The sequence below is a fragment of the Podarcis tiliguerta genome (genome assembly GCF_965153285.1).
Source record: "Podarcis tiliguerta genome assembly, chromosome: 17".
Taxonomy (NCBI): Eukaryota; Metazoa; Chordata; class Lepidosauria; order Squamata; family Lacertidae; genus Podarcis; species Podarcis tiliguerta.
The window spans coordinates 11,991,375-12,014,997 of NC_139550.1; the positions used below are offsets into that span (position 1 = coordinate 11,991,375).

The 23,623-nt window shown below is 46.5% G+C and overlaps 1 protein-coding gene and 2 long non-coding RNA genes across 3 annotated transcripts in view; 1 reads left to right on the forward strand and 2 right to left on the reverse strand.

The window, feature by feature from the left end:
• The window catches only part of ABCA1 (ATP binding cassette subfamily A member 1), a 103,787-nt gene extending 101,620 nt beyond the window's left edge, over nt 1-2,167 (reverse strand). Inside the window, exon 1 of the mRNA XM_083419191.1 lies at nt 1,828-2,167. The gene's annotated coding sequence lies outside the window, so the exon portion shown is untranslated. The remainder of the gene's footprint in view (nt 1-1,827) is intronic.
• The window catches only part of LOC310668040, a 1,372,673-nt gene that overhangs the window by 360,238 nt on the left and 988,812 nt on the right, over nt 1-23,623 (reverse strand). The gene's annotated exons all lie outside the window — the stretch shown is intronic.
• LOC310668050 lies at nt 5,565-7,724 on the forward strand. Its single transcript, XR_014506580.1, has 3 exons — nt 5,565-5,603; nt 5,737-5,870; nt 7,677-7,724. It is a non-coding gene; the product is annotated as an uncharacterized lncRNA (long non-coding RNA).

A 23,623-nucleotide genomic window follows, 5' to 3' on the forward strand; every position in this document is an offset into this window, starting at 1 on the left:
GCCTGACAGGTCTGCAGCATCCTTGTGGGGATTAAATGGGGAGGGGGGAGAACCATGTATGCTGCCTTGAAGTCCATGGAGGAAAAGGTGCATCAAACAAATAAAACTCCTGTTATCCATCTCAAACTTCTTTTTATTCTTCTTTATTTGCCACGTTTGTCTCTCAACTTTCTTCCAAAAAACTCAAGAGCTGGGTTTGATTCATGGTTTTCCTCCCCACCACCACCACCACAACAACAACCCAGTAAAGTAGGTAAGGCTGAGAGAAAGTTGTGAGGGTCTTCAGTTCACCTGACAAGCTTCATGGCTGAGGGGGGATTTTTACCCAGGCTGTTAACCTAATCCACAAACACAACCATATGCATACAATACCAAACTCTCGTTTATCACCAATGCACACACCCCCAACACAACTATGGCCTTTTTGCTCACATATTTACAATGCTCCCAGACCAATGGATTGGAAGGATCGCACTGTATGTCAGCTTGGGCAGGAAAATAATCATTGCTAGTCCCTGTTCCCTTGGGCTTCCTTTTTTCTATCCCAGCCCTTGCAAAACAAAACTCCCAGTTCCTGTTGGGTCCTGACTCACAAAGAATGGAATCTGTTTCCACAACAGTGGGCCAAAAGACCAGAAGCATGTTTTAAACTTATTGCTACTATTCTTACAAATATATTGTTATTGCTATATGTTGCTTCTCTTAGCAAAAAAAAACCTTTTCCTGTGTCCAGAGTGCTTTCTTTCCAGGGCTGAGGTGCAAAATCCATCAGATGAGATGGATTTGCACCATTATTATTATTATTATTGTTCCATTTGCCAGGCTGATGGCTTTCATTAAGCTGCCATACGTACCCCGGGGTTACTCTCGGTCATTTCTAGCTTCTTAGAGCTCCTCGTATCTGTCTGTCTCTCCTCGCAGCCCTATTTTTTTGGGGACTTGCCTCAACAGCCCCAACTGCAGGCGTCTTCTGATAAAGCAGCCGTCGAAAGAGAGAAAGAGAGAAAAACAGGCTCCCTCTCTCAGGCTCGGCTCCAAAGGAACCAACCCTCCATGCCGCCAGAAACCTTATTTGTCTGTTTTCAAGGTGCCCCAAGTCTCGTGCAGAGAGCCTTTTCTGCTGAAAGGGAAAATAACAAATTTCCGCGCTGCCTCCACTCCACTCCTCAGCTAAACCCCGAGGAGCTAAATGTGTTGTTTTGACACAGGGGGGAAAACAAAGAGGGGCAGGATAGAAAGGAAGAAAACGAAATGAAAATATATCTGGGGGGGACCTCAAGCAACTTGAGGCGTCGCTTTTTGTCTCTAGCTAGATGCCCAAACATTGACATGCCTCGCCAAGCCAGGCTCGCCTCGCCTCTTTTGTCCTCTCCAAAACGCCTCCCAATTCCCGGCCGGAGTTGCACCCAACAGGCACCGAAACGGAACGGAACAAAAAAATAAGGGTGCTGGGGCGCCCAGGCATGCTCGGAACGTGCGGGGGAGGAAGGCGTGTATGAGAGAGGAACAAAACGCACTCTGCACATGGTCAGAGGTCTGCTTCCCCAGCCCCACGCAAAGCATGGGAAGAAAAACAGCGAGGTCCCCCAAAGTGAGTTGTTTTCGGCGCCAGCGCTGAGGCTCTTTGTGTCGGTTTTGCATAGGCGCAAATGAAGCCCCGGCAGCTTTCTATGGGGTGGCTGGTGTGGGGTGGGTGGAAGTCGGGGGAGCCCCCCAAAGTCCATCTTAACCGGGGGTGGGCTGATTTTCAACAACCCTCTTGAACCCCCAACCATTTCCCCAGCCCCAACCCCACCCCCCCAAAAAAACAACCCCATCTCATTTTACCTGCTCGCCAGTTTGATCTGAGGGTGTCTTTCTTGTCCCCTTCGATGGGGAATGGAAAAGAGAAAAGTCCTCGCCACGAAGCCTGAGGATAGTCCCCCTGGACCCGGGCAAAGGGGTTGTGGCTGTTGTGTGGTGGTTGTTATTTGCAGGAGGGGCGAGTAAGGCGGCGGGGAGAGCTGCCTCTGCCCCTTGCCAGCTGCCCCACGGACGGAGACCAGGAGATCTGTTGAACCCGGAGCTCCTTATATAGATTCCGCCGGCGCTGCACGGAGGAGGTTATTATCGGTCAACCGCGGCTTCCTTCTGCTCTCGCTGCTGCTGCTGCTGCTGCTCTGCCTCTGTTTATGTATTTCAGTCACTCACCGCCAGCACGTGGAGGACAAGCACGCCTCTTAAAAGGGCGACGCGGGGTGCCATGCATTTCACCAATGGAAGGAGCAGTGATGGCCAAACTTGGCCCTCCAGCGGTTTTGGGACTACAGCTCCCATCATCCCTAGCTAACAGGACCAGTGGTCGGGGACAGTGGCGTAGCGTGGGTTGTCAGCACCCGGGGCAAGGCAAGTAATTTGCGCCCCCTAACCCGTGGATTTGCGCCCCCTAACCCGTGGATTTGCGCCCCTAACCCTAACCCCCAGATGTTGCGGCCGGCCCCCCCTGCACCCCCATGCTACGCCACTGGTCGGGGATGATAGGAACTGTAGTCCGAAAACAGCTGGAGGGCTGAGTTTGGTCCACAGAGCCTAGGACTTGCCGATCAGAAGGTCGGCGGTTCGAATCCCCACGACGGGGTGATCTCCCATTGCTTGGTCCCTGTTCCTGCCAACCTAGCAGTTCGAAAGCACGTCAAAGTGCAAGTAGATAAATAGGTACCGCTCTGGCGGGAAGGTAAACGGCATTTCCGTGTGCTGCTCTGGTTCGCCAGAAGCGGCTTAGTCATGCTGGCCACATGACCCGGAAGCTGTACGCCGGCTCCCTCGACCAGTAAAGTGAGATGAGCGCCGCAACCCCAGAGTCGATCACGACTGGACCTAATGGTCGGGGGTCCCTTTACCTTTTTACCCTGAGAGGAAGGGGAGAGTGGGGATCAGTCCCCCAAGAGGCCCCGCTGCCTCTGCCCTCGCTTCAGGTTGAATTATCATTACAACAACCCTGGGAGGTCATAGAATCATAGAGTTGGAAGAGACCACAAGGGCCATCGAGTCCAACCCCCTGCCAAGCAGGAAACACCATCAGAGCACTCCTGACATATGGTTGTCAAGCCTCTGCTTAAAGACCTCCAAAGAAGGAGACTCCACCACACTCCTTGGCAGCAAATTTCACTGTCGAACAGCTCTTACTGTCAGAAAGTTCTTCCTAATGTTTAGGTGGAATCTTCTTTCTTGTAGTTTGGATCCATTGCTCCGTGTCCGCTTCTCTGGAGCAGCAGAAAACAACCTTTCTCCTTCCTCTATGTGACATCCTTTTATATATTTAGGTATATATTTAGGTATAACTAGGTAGGGTAGGCTGAGAGGCAGTGCTTGCCCAAAGGTCAACCATTGAGTTTCATGGCTGAGCATGGATTTAAGCCCTGGTGTCCCTCCCATGTCCTATAACTGCTACATCACTAAGCCCTCTGTTACGCATATTATCGGTTGTGCTTAAGTTTGCACTCCACAGTATACCTGACTGTGGCATTTTTCCTTCCCTCGGTAAGGATGCGTGACAGCCATTCACATACAGGGTAGGAAGTAAATGGTAGTGCCGTTGAGGTGAGAGTAAAACCTGTTCTCTGCGGCCGATCTTCCCCACCGGACTGCTTTGACCCAGCTTGGGTTCAGTTTCTTCATCAGACTGTGCTGGAATCTTGGACAACCAGGCAGAATCAGACAGACAAATGCAGAGAGACCTGCCACATGGATGTGCCATGTGGCACAGCCGGCGGGCGTTTATGGCGCACAGGAACAGGCAGATGAAGTTTGTGGGTTTGGGGTTTTTTGACTTTTTTACTCATGGCTTACTTTCACCTACTCTTTCCCTCTCCCAGTCACCACAGCTTCTTGCTGAGATTTGAAAGCTAACATTATTTGCCTTGGGCACCTGCCTTGCTCTGCCTATAAGTAGGGCTGGTCCTGGTGCCTAATCTTTCACTCTCAGTTTGCATCTATGTTTGCTCTGCTCAGATACAGTCCCAGGTGCTCATCCCCAGAGAACCCTCTGGACTGAGTAAGAAATGCTCTTTTTCTGGGGGTGCCCAAGGGTATGTAGTACTGCCACTCTCATCCATCCCCACCAAGAAGAAAATAACTACCGTATTTTTTGCTCTATAAGACTCACTTTTTCCCTTCTAAAAAGTAAGGGGAAATGTGTGTGTGTGTTATGGAGCGAATGCAGGCTGTGCAGCTATCACAGAAGCCAGAACAGCAAGAGGGATTGCTGCTTTCACTGCGCAGCGATCCCTCTTGCTGTTCTGGCTTCTGAGATTCAGAATTTCCCCCCCTTGTTTTCCTCCTCTAAAAACTAGGTGCGTCTTGTGGTCTGGTGTGTCTTATAGAGCGAAAAATACGGTAGTTAAAAGTGTGGCACTTAACTGTAACAACTTCATGGTGAGTACTACTGACACCTTTTTTTCTAGAAGAAAGGCAGTGTGTGTAAGAAAATGAGGTTGGGGGCAGGCCTAACACTTGCGTGGAGGATCTGCTAGACTGGAAGGTAAAGGAGACATTCTCTCCAGGTAAGGGGGGGGGGGAGACAGAACACACCTTGTCTAGTCTGGATTCTCACAGTTTAGTACTTGTATAGTATAAATCAGGAAATCAGCCCTGAGCGCTCACTGAAAGGACAGATCCTAAAGCTGAGACTCCAATACTTCGGCCACCTCATGAGAAGAGAAGACTCCCTGGAAAAGACCCTGATGTTGGGAAAGATGGAGGGCACAAGGAGAAGGGGACAACAGAGGACGAGATGATTGGACAGTGTTGTCGAAGCTACCAGCATGAGTTTGACCAAACTGTGGGAGGCAGTGGAAGACAGGAGTGCCTGGTGTGCTCTGGTCCATGGGGTCACGAAGAGTCGGACACGACTAAACAACAACAATAGTATACATGGAGTTCTCCTGAAAGCTGAGTGTGTGGACTTCTGCCCCTCTGTGTCTACCGGATTTACAGTGGTACCTCAGTTTCCGAACGTTTCCCTTGACAAATGTTTTGGAACTCGAACGCCGAAAACCCGGGAAGAAATGCTTCGGTTTTCAAATGTGCCTTGGACGTCAAACAGGAAACATGGCTTTCGTTTTGAGTGTGTTTTGAGTTTTCCGTCTTCAAACGTTTCGGAACTCGAACGGTCTTCTGGAATGGATTATGTTCAAAACCCGAGGTACCACTGTACTGGAGTCAGGATTTTCCTTGAAGGGACCCAGAGGGATGAAAGCACACACTCCAGAATTTCAGAATGGCTGTCCCACTACAGTCGCCTTATGCGCTCTAGTGAGACTCCCAGCTCACAGACTGAGAGCTGACAGGATAAGCGTAACACGGGGCGGTTCATAATAAGCTAGTAAAGCACAGTGCATCTTTCCTCTTTCCCATTGAAAATGTGCGCAGCGAAGAAGAACATGTTTGACCTTCAAACAGAGGAGGTACTAAACGTGCACAGTCAAGTTTCACTGTGGTAACTTCAGCGCTCACAAAAGAGTTTGCATTGCAATAGGAATTGCAAGTCCCCTCCCTTCCTTTGTAACAATCCGTCTGTGGGCGATGTTTCAACTTCAAATGGGGAATTATGCCACAAACATAAGGTTACCAGATTTTTTTCAAAGAATCCAGGGAATTTATTTTTTTTGAAAAGAGAAAAAAAGTTATTTTTAAAAAAGTTTTTTCTTTGCTTGTTTGTTTTAAAAGAAGTAATATCTTCTCTTCTGTGGTCTCCAGCCTTCCTTTGGGTCCCAGCCTGCTCTCTTGGAGTGCTAGCCACCATGGAGTAGGCTCAGGTCAGGCCTGGGCTTGGCCACGTGTCCTTGCCCTCCCACCTGTTTTCCTCAGCGGCGGCAGCAGTAGTGAGCAAGGTAGGGTCTCCCCTCTTTTTTCTCCTTCCTCTTTCTCTCTCTCCCTTTCTCCTTCTCCTCTCCCCTTTTCTCCTTGTCTCAGCTCCAGGGTTTTCCTGGCCCTGAAGCGCCACTGGGCAGTAGGCCAGGTGGCCAGGCACTCTTGCACCCGGCTCGATTTGGGTCGTGGGTGTGTGTGTGTCAGCGGTTCCCCCAGTTGATGAGCCGGGTGTTCCCGGTTCCCCCTCAGCAGTGGCAACAGCAACGGCAGTCTCAGCAGCCCGGAGCCAGCCTGGTAGTGCAGTTGGCCAGTGTGGTGTAGTGGTTAAGTGCGGTAGTCTCGTAATCTGGGGAACCGGGTTCGAGTCTCCGCTCCTCCACATGCAGCTGCTGGGTGACCTTGGGCCAGTCACACTTCTCTGAAGTCTCTCAGCCCCACTCACCTCACAGAGTGTTTGTTGTGGGGGAGGAAGGGAAAGGAGAATGTTAGCCGCTTTGAGACTCCTTCGGGCAGTGATAAAGCGGGATATCAAATCCAAACTCCTCTTCTTCTTCTTCTTGGCTCTAGCTGGCTTCAGGAGCTGCTCGTTGCTGTAGCGCCTACCATTTTGCCTTGCCGGAAGTCCCCATATGATGTGTCTTGTGCCGTCACGCAACATTCATTCCCTACTAATAAATCTACAACACTTAAAATATAAATCCGGGAACATTAAATGAAATCTGGGGACTGTCCCCGGGAAACGGGGACATCTGGTAACCATACACAAATATAAGCCCCAGCTTTCAATCCTACATGTCACTCATTGTGCAAAGCAGATGCCAATCTCTTGAAATGGCACATTTTATACTGAATCAATCAATCAATCAATCAATAAACTGGAAGTTTTATTCCAGTTACCAATGCGTTGAATGGAGATACTGTACTGCAAACAAAAAGATGGATTGTCAAGCAGGCAAGTGAAAACAAGAAGCTTCATTTCCCCCAGCCCACTAATAATGGGGTTATCCTGCTCTCACACAAGCCGTTTTTCTCCAGAACATGTCCGAAGAATAGCCCAGGCAGTCAGCACCACATACTGGGTGGCGTCTTTCATTGCTGTCACAGGGCAGGGAAATGAGTTCATCACTCCAAAGCTACTCACTTCCCTCACAATGGTTCTCACAAGACATGAACAATGGAACGTCAGATGCAAAAGTCCAGGGAGGAAAGTAGGAGGATGTAAAGGCAGATGGAGAACATGTGACTTTCTCTCCTGGGGTGGGGAATCCATGGCTGTCTAGATCTTGCTAGGCAATCGTTCCTGTCTTCCCTGACCATTGGACATGCTGACTGGAGTCCAAAGTGAAGCAAGGAACATCTGGATTCCCCAGTCCCTGTTCTAGCTATTTGAAGGCACTGGGATATTGGAAACATGGGCTATTTTGGGTAAGATGTGTGAAATATAATGCCCACTGAACTTTGGTGTACAAACGCAATAGTCTTCTGAATACTTGCTTCTGGAAGCAGACAAATGGGAAGGATCATCAACTTGTGATTTAAAAACAAAAACAAAAACTGGTCAAGGGGTCTAGCCAGGACAGGTTTATAACTGTCAAGTCTGGTGCAGTATGAGATTTTGGATGTGACAAGGATGGAGTCTGCCACCTGCCAAGCATGGACACTCCAGGAAAGGAGTGCCAACTTGAACAAAATATTGGGAGGGGGGGCAGGTAACAGACACTCCAAGTGTCCCTATTTTCCAGCCCCAGATTTACAGATGTGGTCCTGGTTTCTGATTTGATCCCAGAATGTCCCACTTTTCCTGATGATGCCCCTATTTTCATCAGAGAAATGTTGGAGGGCATGGCGTTATCTGACCCCCAAGCTGTCTGAAGGAGATAAGTAAGTATACAACCTTTAGAAGACATCTGAAGGCAGGCCTGTATAGAGTTTTTTTAATGTTTAATGTTTTATTGTGTTTTTATACACATTGGTAGCTGCCTAGAGTGGCTGCGGCAACCCAGTCAGATGGGCAGGGTATAATAATAATAATAATAATAATAATTGAAAGGACGTCCCTATTTTCATCACAGAAATGTTGGAGGATATGAGGTAAGCCCTACCCCACATAATAGATCACAAGACATGGCACACATACAGCATTTGATTGGCAGTGCCCATCAACGGGGGGGACCCCTGGCCCCCTCAATTATTTTATTGACTGAAGGGAGTGAAGGGATCTTGGGCCCTAGGAGTTAACTCCTATGTACCAAGAAATTGGGCCTGCCACATTTTGGCAGAGTCTCCCAGTACACATTGTGGGAAGTTAATAGAAATTTCGTTTAGCAGCAACAACACACAACCACAGAACACGTGGTTTTTGTGCCAACCCTGAGTCAAAGAGATCAAATGAGCAGAGAAAGTAACCGCTGGTGACCCACCCTACAATAAGGAAAGATCGTCACTTTCTTCCCTTGCTTCTTTGCTCCTAGAGTCATCCCAGTAGCTGCAGCTTAAGAAAACAAAGTGAGATGAATCCTAGTTTGGTCCCGAAAAGCAGTTCTTCAATTCTAAACTTTGCATGTCGTTTTTAACTTAAAACAAATGCCCTAGTTTGTGTCCTAGTTAGAAAGCAAGACAGATAACATGATCCTTTGGGTTGAAAACAACAACACACATATTCAGGAAATTGCATTCCAGAAGATTTTTTATTTTTTTTAACCTTTCCTCTCTGGCATTAGATGACAAGAGAGACCAAGCATATCCTCACCACCATCACACCCTGTTCTCTCTGTTTTTATTCAAAAGCATCACTTTTCTATTACATTAAATTAGGATGCTTCCAGGCAGGCGGGACTTAATACTGCAGGTTAGCCATTAAGTTATCACAAAACAGTCACAGGTAACACTTTGCTTCGTTAATTTGCGAGATTTGCCTGGATGAATCCAGATTAAAAATGGGGACAAGAAATACATGCTGGGATTTTGATGCTGACAATGTTGTGTGGACTCATCCCATCCCATGGTAAACACCTGTCTGGAGGCATCCTTAGTCTGTGGAACTTGAACATGCTTTCATTTCTGTCTTTTTTCTTTTAAAAACACACGTTTGAGTGCCTTTTAAATGTTCAGCATTCATGGTTCTGTTCTGATGTTGTTTCAACTGTGCTCATGTTGTGCTTTTATATTTCATGTACTTTTGTATGTTGCCCAGAGGACAAATTAATATCCCTGATTGGCTTTGGCAGAGTGAAGGCATTGTAACTTAGATGAAAGGTGCTTGTTGCCTAACTCAGCTTATTTTGATCCAGAGAGTCTTGCTGGATTGATACTAGAGCAACAGCCTTTTGATTTGGCAACAGTGAAGAAATCAAAAGAGAAGTTGTGCCTCTAAGACTAAAACCAAATCAAAACAGTTGAATCAGTTATTCAGCTAATGTACACTAGCATTTCACTCTATGTCAGTCATTCCATACATGGTACAGGAAACCAGTCAGTCGGCCAGTCAGTCTATAAATCAATCAATCAATCAATCAATCAATCAATCAATGGCTGCTTTAAGATCAAAGTACCCCCTGCCTAACAGAGCATACTGGTCACTATAATTTTGTAACATTATGTGTTCTGCCCCAGCTGCTTCCCAAGCAGCCATCATTAGGGGCAGGTAATTCTGCATCAGGTACTATTGGCTCCTCCTATCAGTCTTAGGTCACTTTCAGGTATTTAGCAGATAGTATTTGATTGCATAGGTGAATTCATATTCAAATTCATGGGGTTTTTTATACTGGATTGCTTTTGTTTTCATTATGTATTTTGTGTTTTTATATTGTGGTTTTATGTTGTCTGGGACGCGGGTGGCACTGTGGGTTAAACCACAGAGCCTGGGACTTGCCGATCAGAAGGTCAGCGGTTAGAATCCCCGCGACGGGGTGATCTCCCATTGCTTGGTCCCTGCTCCTGCCAACCTAGCAGTTCGAAAGCACGTCAAAGTGCAAGTAGATAAATAGGTACCGCTCCAGCGGGAGAGTGTGCTGCTCTGGTTCGCCAGAAGCGGCTTAGTCATGCTGGCCACATGACCCAGAAGCTGTACGCTGGCTCCCTCGGCAGATAAAGCGAGATGAGCGCCGCAACCCCAGAGTCGGTCATGACTGGACCTGATGGTCAGGGGTCCCTTTACCTTTTTTTATGTTGTAACTGCCCTGAGAGCTGTATAGGTGTAGGGCGGTCTACAAATTTAATAAATAAATTTCATTGCATGAATAATGTGACCTGGCACTCTGGCACAACAAACTCGCTTCTAAAAACCCACAAACATTTTACTGCGAATAAAGTTACATGAAAACATGTTGGAAAGTGTGGGATAATAATTGCCTGATGTGATGTCATCTAACCTCCACACAAATCAGAATGATGCAAGAGGCCCCATCAGAATTGATTGATTGATTGATTGATTGATTGATTGAATTTATATACCGGCCTATACCCGGGAGTCTCAGGGCGGTTCACAGAATAAAATCAAGATTTAAAACACAAAATACATAATAAAAATAAAAACAACAACCCAATAGCACCCCCACCACACACACACACACACACACACACACTTTTAAATGGGCATAGTATATAAATCAGATCAACCAAAGGCCTTAAAGATGTAACTTTTAAGTCAAGTATCCCCAGAACCTGCACTGGTTTTAACTGCACTTTAAACTTTTAAAATTGCCATGCCTTTCCATAGGGCTTGCTTCATTGTACATTTTACAGTAATTACGGATGCTTTTAATGTTTTGATGGAATTCTTTTAATGTGTATTTTAATTATGTATGCCTGCCATCTTCCATGTTTTTTGCCAGCCATTCTTTCACTGTGGGTGGTAACCTATTTCCTCCTTTGAGCAACAGGCACACAATTAGCAACGATTAAATTGCACATGAGAGCCTTATCCTTGTGTGTGGAATTTACAACTTGTTCCATACCTGTAAATGGCTTAGGAGCTATTTTGGCATGTCAGTGGCATATAAATTATAAAGAATAATAGTAATAACAATTTACTTCAAAGGAAAGACTGGTGGTCAGAAGAACAAAACTAGGAGAGAGCAATTGAAGTTTACAAGAGGGCTTGATTTATTTTGTCTCCTGAGAACCCACTGCAGCTGGGGTGGTTAATCTCATACAGAGAAATACTATTTGTTGTTATGCCAACCTCAATTCATTATGCACACCAAGAAGCGTGACTGTAAACGAAGGTGTGTTCAGATTTGCACAACCAGAAGATGGAGTAAGACTGGTATGCTAGCCATTGGCTAAAATTCTTACCAGCAGAGAGGAAAACACTTAAAAATTAAGGCAACCTCCTTTTTCTCATCTCCTTAACCGCCAGTAAGAATAACAAACTGAGCTCAGTTCTGTTCCTTCCTGAAAGATTCCAAACTCTGAAAAGACCCTTTGGAGTGTTAAATAATTTTTAATCACTTCATTAAACTCGTAAGGAGATTTGTAAAAGGAATTCCCAAAGGGACATGCTGTTTAAGCAAGAACTAAGCATTTTGATGGTGCTCTCTGAGTAGCCAGCAAGAGGCACCTTTATAATTACACACATAGTCCTGCATTAAAGTTTTGCTTTTCAATATCTGAAGGGAGTTACAGAGCTGGAAAGCTATGGGGTTCATATATACCGTATATATATATATTGAAAAGGGGTACAATTTGAATGGTATTCAGTTCACAGAGCTGACTGATCAGGCAAGCTCTGCCAGCAACATTCCTCTACCATTTGAGACTCCAAGAGAGTGGAACTATGCAAAATGGAGTTGCATGTTAAACAGTTTTGACCTTGGCTCATTCGTGAGGTTAAGTCTTGCTCTTGCAACCAAAGCTACCCAAGAAAAGAACTCACTCTGACAAGCACACTATCATTATTAAACTATAATTTGTGTGTTGGTGAGCTAGCATTAGAGCTGGTTTAAACATGTCTAGAAACACTGGAAGCTGACTTCTATTGAGTCAGACCATTGGTGCAACGAGGTCCTGTACACTGCCTACTCTGGCTGGCAGCAGCTCTCCAGGGTTCCCAGTTAGGACTGTGCATGCTCAGTTGCCATGGAATACTGACTGATTGTTGTGAAAGGGAACTGGAAAACCAGAGGTGGAATCAAACGGAAGGGACTAGCTGGAATCTTCCATGCTGCAACAGAATCCTCCATGCTGAACAGAATCCTCCATGCTGCAAAATTTCACTGCAGGATCCCACTTACACTAGTCTAAAGTGTATCATGTTAATAAAAAATTAAAATTCCAAGATGCTGCCATTCAACCCAGCACCTTTGCATTCTTCAGCTGGAGAATAGCTGCAGGTGGAACAGAAAGACATAGAAGACTGTGTGCAGATTCTTCTGATCTTGGATAGCTCAGTCAGTAGAGCATGAGACTCTTAATCCCAGGGTTGTGGGTTCAAGCCCCATGTCGGGTGAAAGATTCCTACACTGCAGGGGGTTGGACTAGATGACCCTCGTGGCCCCTTTCAACTTGACAATTCTATGATCTCTGTGTAGAACAGGGGTAGCCAATGTGATGCTCTCCATATGATACTGGGCTACAATTTACATCAACACTGACCACTGGTTTAAAATGGAAAAGTTGGGGAAGGGGTCCAATATGTCTTTGAGAGGGTTAGGTCACCGGTTACCGCAAGCCATACTGATTTTTAAAAATAATAATCAATTACTTCCCCCTGCTTCTTTGTTAATTCCAAAAACACCTGTGAGATTCCACAGAAAGCATTTCATTATTCTTTTCCCCACAGTGTGAACACTTGTCATCTTGCCCGGAAACCTCCTGAGATAAACTTAGCACTTGAAGAAACATAAATGGAACAGTTGAGGAGTGATTCCCTCTCATCCAAGCCAACCACAAATTTAGGCTGCAATCCTGCGTGCAGTTGCACTATTTAAATCCCATCAAAGTCTGTGGGATTTGATCAGCCCAACTGTGTACAAAATTGCAGCCTCAGGATTACAGTTTCAGGGGGAGAAGCCTGTGAATATTAACTGCTCTTTCTCTGGATGGTTACTGTTCTATGTTATGCTTTGCTTTCCTGTTACCATGGATGTTGTTAAGAGCAGCGACGCTCCAGGTCCACAAGCAGACCAAAGGCCGGATTTCCTCTAAATTCTTGCAGTTATTTCAAGGCATTCTTACTGTTGCCATGTCGGCATCATGGTTGGCTGCAGCTTATGCCCTCTCCATCTAGGTGACCGTCTGATTTCTGCACCAATTAATGTTTTAAAAATATCTCCTATGTGGTATACAGAAAAATGAAGCAACAATAAGCAATTTTGTTGTTGTTTAGTCGTTTAGTCGTGACCGACTCTTCGTGACCCCATGGACCAGAGCACGCCAGACACTCCTGTCTTCCACTGCCTCCCGCAGCTTGGTCAAACTCATGCTGGTAGCTTCGAGAACACTGTCCAACCATCTCATACTCTGTTGTCCCCTTCTCCTTGTGCCCTCAATCTTTCCCAACATCAGGGTCTTTTCCAGGGAGTCTTCTCTTCTCATGAGGTGGCCAAAGTATTGGAGCCTCAGCTTCAGGATCTGTCCTTCCAGTAAGCACTCAGGGCTGATTTCCTCAAGAATGGATAGGTTTGATCTTCTTGCAGTCCATGGGACTCTCAAGAGTCTCCTCCAGCACCATAATTCAAAAGCATCAATTCTTCGGTGATCAGCCTTCATTATGGTCCAGCTCTTACTTCCATACATCACTACTGGGAAAACCATAGCTAAGCAAAAAGACACAATTACATATTAAAAAATGCCACGTTAATACAAAGCAGCAGCATACAGTCAGCAGTTGGGCAGCAGTTAAAACTGCCGCTATAACTGTTGACTTTCTTGTGCCTGCCAGATCTGGATCCTTGGGTATCGTGTTTCTGGATTTAAATGCTCACAGTAGGTGAAATAGCAAACATAGATTGAAACAGAAGCAACAGCAGGTGGGCCTGAGAGCAGGGGGACAGAATAGGGTTATCACTGCCAAACATTTATCTAAGTCCCTTTACTAAAGTCAGACTGTGCCAGCGTTTCAGAGTTTGAATTGCTTTCCTGTGGCCATCTGGGCACGATTTGTGCCATCGAGTGAATGGTTGGCATATTGGATTTAACCAGGTGCTGTTCACAATCTTCCAACCCTCTCTTCATTGACCCAGGGACTAGAAACTTGCTAATGACAATGAAGACTGGGATTCACAGGATTCTGTTATTCTGCACTCGGTACAAATTTGTGCACAAGCATCCCATGATCACTATATTGTAGATCAAGGTGGTCAGACCACACCTGGAATACTGTGTCCAGTTCTGGGTGCCACAATTCAAGAAGGATAGTGACAAGCTGGGATGTGTGCAGAGGAGGGCAAACAAAATGACCAAGGGTCTGGAAACCAAGCCTTTTGAAGAACAGTTGAGGGAGCTGGAAAAGAGGAGACTGAGAGGAGATAGGATAGCCATCTTCAAATATCTCGAGGGCTGTCACATGGAAGATGGAGCAAGCTTGTTTTCTCCTGCTCTGGAGGTTAGGACTCGATGCAATGGCTTCAAGTTACAAGAAAAGAGCTTTCAAGTAAACATCAGGAAGAAGTTTCTGACAGAAAGAGCTGTTTAACAGTGGAACGGTCTCCCTCGGGATATGGTGGATTTTCCTTCGTTGGAAGATTTTAAGCAGAGGTTGGATGGCCCTCTGTCATGGGTGCTTTAGCTGAGATTCCTGCATTGCAGGGCGTTGGACTAGATGACCCTTGGGATCCCTTCCATCTCTCTGAATCTGTGACTTTCCAGATGTTTCTGGGCTGCAACTCCCATGATCCCTCAACATTGGTGTCATGGTCTGGTTCATGGCTGATTGAAGTCCTGGCAGGGGATGTCAGGACCGGTGGCAAGGACCGGGTGGGAGCAGGAACGGGGGACCAGAAGCCAGGAGTCAGGAAGCCAGGAGTCTGAGGGTTAGAGAGCCGGGAGTCAAGAAGCCAAGGGTCTGAGGATCAAGAAGCAAGGAGTCAAGGGTCCAAGGACCAAGAAGCAGGGAGTCAAGAAGCCGAGGTTCAAGGATCAGGAAGCAAGAACCCAAACGCAGCAAGGCAGGGAGTGTGTTGCTGTGGCAAAGAGCCAAAGGGAAAATGATGACCTTATATCCCTTCCCAGCTCTTGCTACCAGGTGCTGTGAGTTACCAATCGGCCTCACCTGTGAGGCCACACCTTGCCTCTTCAGAACAAACTTAGGAAGGCCCCAGTCCTGCAAAGTCCTATTGGCCACAGGGCCTGGCCTCCTGACAATTGGTCACACTGGCTAGGGCTGATGGGGGCTGGAGTCGAACAACATCTAGGGGCAGGCAGCAGGTTCGCCCTCCTGGCTGCAAATCCTACACAGCCCTCATATGACAGTAAGCATGAGGCAAGAGCAATTTCGCAAACCCTTTTCCTAAATTGAGCACAGCACAGCTTCACATGCATTTTTATCAACTGCTGCGGTCACCAGATTTTCGTTTACTTCCCTTTATGAATGCACGCACTTCTTTTGTTCCACGGCAATGTCTTTAAAATGGTGCAAAAACATAATTAGCAGAGGTGAAAGTGGGGTGGGTATACACAAACAGAAATCCTTTCAAGCTTGCTGCCGGCTTTTGGGGCGAGAATGTTTGTCTTTATGTCAATGCTTTTATTGCAAACCCATTGCCCTTTTAAGAAGACGTGGAAGTCCTATCTTTTATAGGCAAGAAGTGCACTGGAAAATGTAGCTCTTCACTGTGTTTCTGTTTTCTTTTTCCCTGAAACTGACTTCATCCGCTTATGCACTGCAGTCCTCTCATTCTAACACGCAGGCTATTGTGTACAACAAAGACAGAAGCAGTTCATAGAAAATGGACTTCAGTCTCTTTTTGCTCTTGGGGGGGGGGGACTAGGTAGAAGTGACTAGGGCCACTTGCAAAGCACAATTCTCCATAGAAATCACATGTGAACAAGTTAATTGTCCTGAACTGGCTCCAGCTCCTAGACTTGAGGTCTGAACAGCAATATATTTCTTGCAATGAAACCATTGTTTGAAACACAAGCTGGACTTTTTGTAACTACAAATGGAGCGGGGTGAACCTTTGGCATTTAACATACAGAATGTGCATCAATGCATTCACTTCTTAGGCATACAGTGGTACCTCGGGTTAAAGTACTTAATTCGTTCCGGAGGTCCATTCTTAACCTGAATCTGTTCTTAACCTGAAGCAGCACTTTAGCTAATGGGCCTCCTGCTGCCACCGTGCAGCCAGAGCACGATTTCTGTTCTCACCCTGAAGCAACGTTCTTAACCCGAGGTACTATTTCTGGGTTAGCAGAGTCTGTAACCTGAAGCGTCTGTAACCTGAAGCGTCTGTAACCTGAGGTTCCACTGGTTATAACAAACCAGCAAAAACACATGGATTCTTGAAGATGTAATGCATCACACACCTGTTGGATCCTGTCTGTGGCTCCTATGAGAGTACTTCTTAAGTTCAGCACTGTATTTTTTTCCTCCTCACAGGAGTGAGTAACAACCAATTCACTTATACAGGAAGCGGTGAAGGAATGCACAGGAATCGGAGCTGAGCCTGTTTCTTGTCCCTTCTGACTCCAGGCCTCAGAAGTGTATCTCAGCATCCAGGCAGGTTCATATGGGACAGCTAGCTTCCCCAAACCAGAGGCCTCCAGATGTTTTGGACTACAACTCTGATAATCCCTGAGCATTGGCCATGCTGGCTGGGACTGATGGGAATTGTAGCCCAAGCGTTAGAAGGCACAACAAACCTGGTGGAGGGTGCAAGGATGGGAAAAGTTGAGGAGCAGAAGGCAATCCTCAAAATAGGCTGCCTAGGGCTCTGGAGCTTAAAAAGATCCTGTCTAATTGTGCCTGGGGCGGGGAGTGTTTTATTGATGGCGAGATAATTGGAAAGATATGTTCTTACTGATCTTATCTTCCTTGTGATAGTTTTATGCTGGTTTTACACTTGTCTCTGTGCTGGTACAGTTTTGTGTGTTGATTATTCCCCCCCCCCCAAAAAAAAAGGAGTGCCATCGAACATGTGATGCCTGCCTCTCCATCTGCCTAAAGTGACAGAGTCCTGGAAAAGCTTGATCACTTGTTTCGCCTGATTGTATAAAGAGGCTCTTCAAACATCTTATTGACCCGTGTTATGCATTTGCCCTTGACTCCCTGAATTCACAGCTGGGACCTAGTTGACGCTGCCAATTTTTTCCTTGCATGCGTGACCAGAACCATCCACACTGACCAAGCCTATCACAGCCAAAACATTTTGGCTTACCCTGAATGAGTTCCGACCCGTAAGACCTCAGAGGTCTCTGGCCACATCTCAGCTCTTATGGCATGCAGAACTCAGATGTCAAATGCAGGATTTTTTTCCTTCCCTGGTTATTTAAACCCTCCCCACTCTGCTTAAGGCTCCCTTAGGGAGAAATATAACCAACCCACTGTAACATACTACAGACCTGAAACAGCACTTACAATGTTCATTAGTTCAAGTGCCTATAAATCCTTTCCTGTCTCCTTCAAGCTGACTCTATATGCCTCATTACTGGATGGAGGTACTGGGACTCCCTGCCAGAAACCTACAGCTAATTAGAAGAAGGATGCAAAAAATTTCTTGTGCATTAAAGGCACTATTTTTAGCTTTGGCACTTCTGCCTTGTTCATTAAGGGCGACATTAAATGTGTGCAGTTTGGAAGCCATTACTTCATCCTGCCCACCTTACCATGACGATAAAATCCACTCTTTCTGGTGCATACTTTGCCTTAGAGATTCATTTCACTTTCAGTGCAAAACTGACATACCCTCCAACATTTCTCCGATGAAAATAGGGACATCCCATTCCATAATGATCATTTTACCACACATCTTCTTGGGTTGCCCCAGCACCCTGATCAGCTTCCAGAATATATAAAGGTAAAGGTAAAGGGACCCCTGACCATTTTAGGTCCAGTCGCAGACGACTCTGGGGTTGCAGTGCTCATCTCGCTTTATTGGCCAAGGGAGCCGGCATACAGTTTCCGGGTCATGTGGCCAGCATGACTAAGCCACTTCTGGTGAACCAGAGCAGTGCACGGAAACGCCGTTTACTTTCCTGCTGGAGCGGTACCTATTTATCTACTTGCACTTCGATGTGCTTTCGAACTGCTAGGTTGGCAGGAGCAGGGACTGAGTAATGGGAGCTCACCCCGTCCTGGGGAATCGAACCGCCAACCTTCTGATCGGCAATCCCTAGGCTCTGTGGTTTAACCTACAGCGCCACCCGTGTCCTTCATGGCAAATATGGGTTTGATGCCGTGTAATGTGTAAAATGGGCCAGGGAATTTTTAATATTTGCAGTGGCCTCCATCTTCAAGTTACGTTTTTCATCTCTACACTATCACAGGACTTCTGTTCCTTTTTTGTGGAGCTGAGCGTGTCTCCCCAGCAACATTTTTAAAAGATTCTAGGGATGAATCTGGGAAATTTCTCTGTGTTGCAAGATTTTATCAGTTGCTACCATAAACAAGGGAGGGGGAAAGTAGCAAGAGAGAGAAAGAGATAAAACTTCTGGACCAATGCACACAATGAAGCTACAATTTCCTGTAAAAGGAATCGGGTTGTTGCTAGCTGCAGGCACCACTCACACCCTGAAGATTTGACCGATAGTAACCTCAAGCACACAAAGAAATAGACTCAGCAAGAATTGAAAACATGCTATTTTGCTGCCAACATCCAGCAAGATCAAGGAAGGAGGCTCTGTGCAGTCTAAGCTATGCAAAATATAACCTTTTCGGAGAATGGAGCAGAGGGAAATGGGATTTGAACCAAAGAGAATAAACATTTAGAAACATTGTGTGTTTTGTGTGTGTGTGTGTGTGTGTGTGTTCATTTTATCCCAACTGCTACATACTGATGTGTGGAACTATCCTTTCAGTTTTGTTTTGTTTAAAAAAAATGCTTTTGAATTTGTTATCTCCATTTCTTTTCCTTTAACATGGATGCAACTTTCTTACAAAGGAAAAACTGAAACATTATGTGGATTAGGGAAGAGTTCTTTTTTCGTTATCTCAGAAGTTCAGTTTCAGAACTGTGAATCTGTATCAGATTTAGAAATAGAATCAGAGAACTGCAGAGTTGGAAGGGACCAGCAGGGCCACCAAATCCAAACCCTTTGCAATCCAGGAATCTTTTGCCCAACATGGGGCTTGAACCCGTGGCCTTGAGATTAAGAGTCTCTTGCTCATAACATACTTATGTTAGGGGATAAGATGGAAACTTGTGCACACCCCATGGAACAGAGCAGGGCTTACTTCTGAGTAGAAATGTATAGATTTCACTGTAAATAAAAATATTTAGGAACAAAGGAAACTGCCTTATACAGTGATACCTCGGGTTAAGTACTTAATTCGTTCTGGAGGTCCGTACTTAACCCGAAATTATTCTTAACCTAAAGCACCACTTTAGCTAATGGGGCCTCCTGCTGCGCCGCCAGAGCACGATTTCTGTTCTTATCCTGAAGCAAAGTTCTTAACCTGAAGCACTATTTCTGGGTTAGCGGAGTGTGTAACCTGAAGCGTATGTAACCTGAAGTGTATGTAACCCAAGGTACCACTGTACAGAGTTAGACCATTGGCCCATCTAGCTCTCTAATGTCTACACTGACTCTCCAAGATTTCAGGCAGGGGACATTCTCAGCCCTACCAGGATTTGAACGCAGACCCTTCAGCATACAATGCAGTCTCTGACCAGCCTCACAGTCACTTAGCTTAACCAGGGGGATCTGCAGCACACAAGCAGGGAACCTTTGGCCCTCCAGAAGTTGCTGAACTACAACTCCCACCAGCCCCAGCAAGCATGTCCAATGGCTAGGGGTGATGGGAGTTGTAGTTCAGACTTCTGGAGGGCCAAAGGTTCTCTAACCCTGCCGTGTCCACTCCCCTGGGACGCTCTGTGTGCAATGCATGCGCTCTGCCCACTGAGCAAACCCCCCTACCCTGAGTTGCAAATTAAATGTGAATCAGGGATGCGCCTGGCCCCCATACTGATGGCAGCAAAGGCAATTCCATTCCTTCCCATGGGCGTAGCCAGGGGTGCAGAGGGTGCCGCTGCCCTCTCTAAATCAAGTAAGTAAATAAAAATACTGAAATAAAAGTCAGAAATGGTAGATTTTGACAAGATTTTTCCAACCACTTGGGGTCCAAAGGAAGTAATTCAAAACAACTGCTGTGGAGATGTTTTGTTCCCCGTCAGCCAGACAGAGGATGAGGACAGGTGGGTGTCCAGACCCCTCTTAACATAAATCCTGGCTAGGCCCATGTTCCTTCCAAACTTTTTAATACACTGCAGAGCTGGGCGGGACCCCAGAGGTCATCTAGTCCAACCCCCCTGCAATGCCAGGTTTCTTCTGCTCAGAGTAGCGCTCGAACCCACCACCCTGGGATTAACAGCCTCATGCTATCCCCAACTGAGCCACCCTGAGCTCATATACCTATACCATCTTTATATATAGTACATTCTCAACCAGAGGTACCACTGTATCTGGAATTCTAACCACTGCTGCAGCTGCTGCTGCTGTTTTGTTTTGGACCTGTTCCGTTCCTCTGCAATTTCACTATGTTTGCATTTCTGTTTCCCACTGAAAATATGGGTGTGTATGTGTGTTTGTGTGTGTGTGACTGAGCCTCCATCCCAGTGCCTGATTTAGGTTTGATGAGGCCCTAAGCTACTGAAGGTAATGGGGCCCTTTATATGTCCAGCTGTCCTTTGCCGACAACAAATTGTCACTGTTTATTGTGTTGAATATACGCTATATCAGGCATCCTCAAACTCTGTCCTCCAGATGTTTTAGGACTACAATCCCCATCATCTCTGACCACTGATCCTGTTAGCTAAGGATGATGGGAGTTGTAGTCCCAAAACATCTGGAGGGCTGAGTTTGAGGATGCCTGTGCTACATGGTAATTTATGGACCTAATAGGTATCTAAAGCCATTTGCCACTATTGCTGTACGTAGGTTTTATTTTATTTGTTTTTTATCTTTTATTTTGGAAATGTACATCCAGTTCCCCCCCCCCTTTAATATCCCCCCCCCAAGAGAGTGGGGCCCTAAACTATAGCTTGTTTAGCTTCTACATAAATCCGCCCCTGCTCCATCCCCTTTCCCAGCAAAGCGCCCCCTCCTTCTCCTCCTCCTCTGCCAGCTCCCCCAGCGGCGCTGAGCGCGGAGAGGGGGCTGCTGCTGCTGCAGAGCACAGGACGTGCCGGCCTTCGTGGCGCGCGCGCCGTCTGCTCTCCCTCGCGTCGCGCGCAGGCTCAGTGCAGCCGCCGGAGCTTGAACTCCAGTTACCCCGTCGCCGAGGCGAGCCGGGGGAGGCAGAAGTAGGTGAAAGGCAACCCGGTGTCATTGCTCCGCGTGGAAGCCGCGGCATTTTACGCATGCGCCCTCGCGGCCTGCCCGGGCGCGCACTCCCTTCCCCAGCAAAACGACCCCCCTTTCCTTGCTTGAGATTCCCGTGCTCAAGGCTCAGGGAGTTGATGATGAGCCCTCGCTCTGCTACAGAGTTGCGAGGAATCCAGGGCCGTTGCGCTGATTTATTGCTGTTTTCAGATTGCGCCCCCCCCCTCACCTCCTATTTGCAGGCAGGCAGGTTCCCCAGCGTGAAGCTGCCCTTGTGATTCCCCCAAACCCTCGGCTTTACTGGCAGAAATAATCCGAATACAGGCTATGGCGAAGGCGAAATGTGTAACTGATGCAAACTCATCGGAATAAGAACACCTTTAGCATAACGATTGGGATTATTTCACTCTGCTAATCTGAGTAAGCAATGACAAACCTAGACAGCATCTTAAAAAGCAGAGACATCAGCTTGCCAACAAAGGTCCGTATAGTTAAAGCTATGGTTTTCCCAGTAGTGATGTATGGAAGCGAGAGCTGGACCATAAAGAAGGCTGATCGCCAAAGAATTGATGCTTTTGAATTATGGTGCTGGAGGAGACTCTTGAGAGTCCCATGGACTGCAAGAAGATCAAACCTATCCATTCTTAAGGAAATCAGCCCTGAGTGCTCACTGGAAGGACAGATCCTGAAGCTGAGGCTCCAATACTTTGGCCACCTCATGAGAAGAGAAGACTCACTGGAAAAGACCCTGATGCTGGGAAAGATGGAGGGCACAAGGAGAAGGGGACGACAGAGAATGAGATGGTTGGACAGTGTTCTCGAAGCTACCAGCATGAGTTTGACCAAACTGTGGGAGGCTGTGGAAGACAGGAGCGCCTGGTGTGCTCTGGTCCATGGGGTCACGAAAAGTCGGACACGACTAAACAACAACAATTCTCCCACACCCTCAGCTTTACTGGCAGAAATAATCCGAATATAGGCTATGGCGCAGGCGAAATGCACAATTGATGCAAATTTAACTCATCGGAATAAGAACAGGTTTAGCGTAACAAATGGGAATATTTCACTCAGCTAATCTGAGCAAAAAGTAAACTTCCCTGTTGGTTTCCACCCCGCCCCTTGCGAGTCCCAAAGTCAGTTCCCTCTTGGGTCCCTCTTATAGTAAGCTTATTTCACTGGTGTTACAAGAATCATGAGGTCTCAGATATAGAGTAAAGGTTCACAAATGCACAAGGCAAATGTGCAGGCTTCAGTATATAAAGCACATGTCTGAAATAGTGCAGGAGAGCAATCCTGAAATCATCTTGACTCTTAATAACCCCAACTGTTTCTTCTGCCTCGCTTTCGCTGGATCCTGCCTCCATCCAATTGTGGATTTAGGGGACTCAGAGTCCCTTGGGGTAGCAAAAGAAAACCCCAATTTTTTCTACCACAATTGTTTACGTATATGGAACATTTATGCAGCAAGCATGCACACAAACACACACACTGCATGTGGTTTAAAGCAGCATTCTAAAAATTGGAACTGTGGAGCTTCCCGATTTTTTTTATGCTTCCAGATGACCTATTCGTTGAGCCTTTATCCTGGTTTGTTTGTGTAATAGGGAGGTTTGGGGCATCAATCCTATCCGGTACGAATAGCCCTGGGGAACCCATCCCAGTCCTTTCTGCTGGCACTACCCACTAATGTGTCACATAATGCCAGGGGTGTCTTGCATGGGTGGCCTCCTCAGGAGTAAGGGAACAGACTCTTCCATTCCAAGTCTCCAGCATGGCAGCTTCAGCCCATTTCCCCTCTGCTCTGCCAACACTTTTAACAACCAGTAGCATAGACTTAGCAGCCTATGGGTGCAATCAGAAATGAGGAATATATAGTTTTAACTGGGAAACAGTTGTGGAGGAGAGTTATATCCATTTCCCTCTTCACTCCTCCCTCCTTGCTGTTTGAAATAAATTGGCAGTGTAAGCCTATATGACTCTACCCAGAAGTAAGCCTCACAGAGCTCACTGCTGCGTGTTTAGGATTGTAGCTTTAAAGAGGCAGAGTTTCATTCGCATTCAAGGGTGGGCCAGGGGAGCTCTTGAATAAACAATGGCTGCTGGCTCTTAGCTTTCAAACTGTGCCTCATCCCCAGTGCCGGATCGGGCCCTCCTTGATCAGAGGACACAGTTAGTATGCCACGATAATTGCAGCTTAGCCATTGTGAAATTCCACAAAGTAGATAGCACCTCGCCCACTAGATACTAAATGTGGGAGGGCATTAGCTGGGGATGCCTATTCCCATGAGGATACCTATTCATTATAATTTGCTTCAGAGGTTTTGATTTCGGATTTCTCACCAGTTCTAAGAGT